This window comes from Acomys minous (assembly GCF_964271855.1).
Source record: "Acomys minous genome assembly, chromosome: 7".
In the NCBI taxonomy this organism is placed as follows: Eukaryota; Metazoa; Chordata; class Mammalia; order Rodentia; family Muridae; genus Acomys; species Acomys minous.
Genome location: NC_140488.1, coordinates 51,199,918 through 51,202,745, shown reverse-complemented (window position 1 = coordinate 51,202,745; position 2,828 = coordinate 51,199,918). Strand labels below are relative to the sequence as shown.

General features: G+C 44.5%; 1 pseudogene across 1 annotated transcript; it reads right to left on the bottom strand.

Annotated features, from left to right (window-relative positions):
• Nucleotides 1-808: 808 nt before the first annotated feature.
• LOC311602215 (archaemetzincin-2-like) lies at nucleotides 809-2,303 on the bottom strand (annotated as a pseudogene). Its single transcript has one exon. The product of its transcript is annotated as an archaemetzincin-2-like (transcript).
• Nucleotides 2,304-2,828: the final 525 nt, after the last annotated feature.

The window sequence follows — 2,828 nt, the reverse complement described above, 5'->3', positions numbered from 1 at the left end:
AGGATATATTGTATAAGAAAGGAATCTATTTTCAATTAAAGTAAAAAGGTAGCAAACTCAAAAATAAACTTTTAAATTCCTTGTCAGCCATTTCAATCTTTAACTATTTTTGCATGCACTGTTATCAAAATGTTATAAACTGTTGGAGGAGTCCTGTTGCTTTTGTGTTATTTTTCATATTTACTCTGCTTCTGCATTGTTACTAATATATTTGTTGAAACAGATATCACTTCCTATTTTATGTGAGGTTCTCCTTAGTGAGCACATTCATCTTTTAACCCCACCACCATTTAGATGAGAGAAAGGAGAGATAGCTGTGTGCAGAGTGCTTTCCACACAAGCATAAGGGCATGAATTTAATCCCCAAGAAGACACACAGAAAGCCAGTTGAGATTGGTGCATGCAATCTTCATCCTGGGGAGGGCAGCCAATCTAGCTGAGTCAGCAAACTTCAGGTTCAGTGAAGGATCTCCTCTGGAGATAAGGTGGAGAACATTTGAGGAAGACACTCAGTGTTAGTCTTTTTTTAAGTGTTTATTTATTTATCCCCTGGCTTCACCTATTGGAAGTGTGGAAAAGATGTACTCACTGCCACAGACCAGCAAGTGAGACAGGAGAGAAGGGCAGTGAGGGTTCCATCTTCTTAGAGAACCAGGTTCCAGTGTGGGAGCTTCAGAGAAGTTCTGTTAGCCGGTCTCAGCATACTCAGCAGATGGCTTGTTCCAGGGAAGCCTCTACTCACAAACACCCAGGCCAGTCTTTACCTCCCTGACTCCTGTCTGAAAGTCCTTATTTTTCTTTTACTTTCTTTTCTTTTTTTCTTTCTTTCTTTTTTTGGTTTTCGAGACAGGGTTTCTCTGTGTAGCCTTGGCTGTCCTGGACTCACTTTGTAGACCAGGCTGGCCTCAAACTCACAGAGATCCGCTTGCCTCTGCCTCACAAGTGCTGGGATTAAAGGCGTGCGCCACCACGCATGGCTGAAAGTCCTTATTTCTCGAGAACAGCAATGCATCTTACTATCCATTCTCTCCAATCCTTAAAGGCTTCCACAGGTTTCTGCAAGTTCACATGCTCAGAACTATTTTTCGGAGTTGTTCTTGATGCATCGCTAGACTCGTTGTCAATCCATCTCAGCAGTGCTTTGTATCTGTCCTCAATATTGAAGCAAATAACATACTACAGCTTGCGTTAGCAGATAGGACAAAGGTTTAGAGAACGCCGGTCAGATTCCTCCAAGTGATTGGAGCCTTGCATTAAGCACGCAAGCCACTGGCAGTGTCGCAATCCAAATATGTGTCCAATCTCATGGGTTAAAGTCTTACAGGATAGCTGCAGCAGAATACTAGTGATTTCAGGGTTGTAATAGTTATCAAAGATGGAATAGTCACTGGAAGATGTTCGTTTTGGGGTCTTCACCCTGCCTTCGTATCTTGAGCTGTAGAAATCCTTACCATACCTGGCAAAGCTGAATATCCCCACACCTTCTGTCAAAGAGGCCTGTCCAAAGACAAAATTCCAGGAGTCCCGTGGGTAGAAATCGATCATGGTGATCCCCACGATGCAGAAGGCATCTGTGGGTTTCTTCTTTTTCAAGAATGCCAGGATTTGCCCTGCATGAATCTGTAGGTTTTGTGTGTGCTCATTCACTCTAAAGGAACATTTTGTTTTAGAGATTGGAATTGAGTCTAAGAACTTTACTGTCAATGCCTAGAAAAATGCTTCACAGTAGCCCTGGAGCCATTTAACATACTCTTCACTGATAACTCTGGTGTTGCCTAGCGAGCCAATGGTATGTAGATAATGTGTTTCTCTGGACATAGTGCCTTCCTGTAGGGATTCCTGAAAAACTGTTCAAAGTCTTGGGGAGCCTCAGGGTGGGAGGTGATCCAATCTGACAGGGAATGCATAATAATGGGTCTAAACAGGTTACTGGATGGCTGGAAGGCTTCGTTCAGCAAACATCGTTCCCCAGCATTGAATTTCTCATACTGCGACACAAGCCCTGGGTTCTTTGAGATGATAGCTGTTTTTAGTGTGTGTTCAGAGTGCTGTAGTACCTGCATCTCTGAGATGCCAGACTCACGGTGACAGGTCTTTTCCATTCATATCGAGTCCCTATGTGGTGCTTCCATCCCTCCACAGACCGGGTCGAGCAGATGTTCCGCCATGAGGCTTTATAAAAGAGAAACCTCCAGCTGCTGTTTCCCACTTAGGTTTTTTTAAGGACAGACATGTCTGGCAAAGGGTTGTGGAGGGCGCGTTCACCCTAATAAAAAAGACAGAGTGGAAGGTCAGATCCTAGCCCAATGCAGATGGTGAAGCTGAAGGAAGGATGCAGGGAGGCATCGAGGCATCGTACAGCCAGCCACTGCACCGAGCAGGGCGCCTATGATTCTATGGTTCTATAATGAGAACGTCCTACACAAACTGGGTCTCGTCAGACTTGCTAGCTGGTTGCCCATAGCAACTTGTACTTCGGACTCGGCCCCTGCAGACACCACCTAGTCTCCACTCGGGTGAGTGAATAGGGGCCTCCCTGGAACTCAGGGTTCGCCTCTTCTCCCCTCAGTGTTAATTAAGCTCCATAAGCACTGTGTGCGCGCGCACACACACACACACAAACACAAACACTCAAGAACAGAAAACTATATAGAGTAGTAACACTGCCATCATAACATGCAATCATCTAATCTGAGCTGATGTTTTTAGGCAGCTGTCACTGAAGTTTTGAAGACAGATGGTATTCACAATCCAAAGTGCACATGTTGGACCTTCAGAACAATAGCCACAATGCTGCTGTAGGATGCAAAAAGGGTAGAAAATTGTTT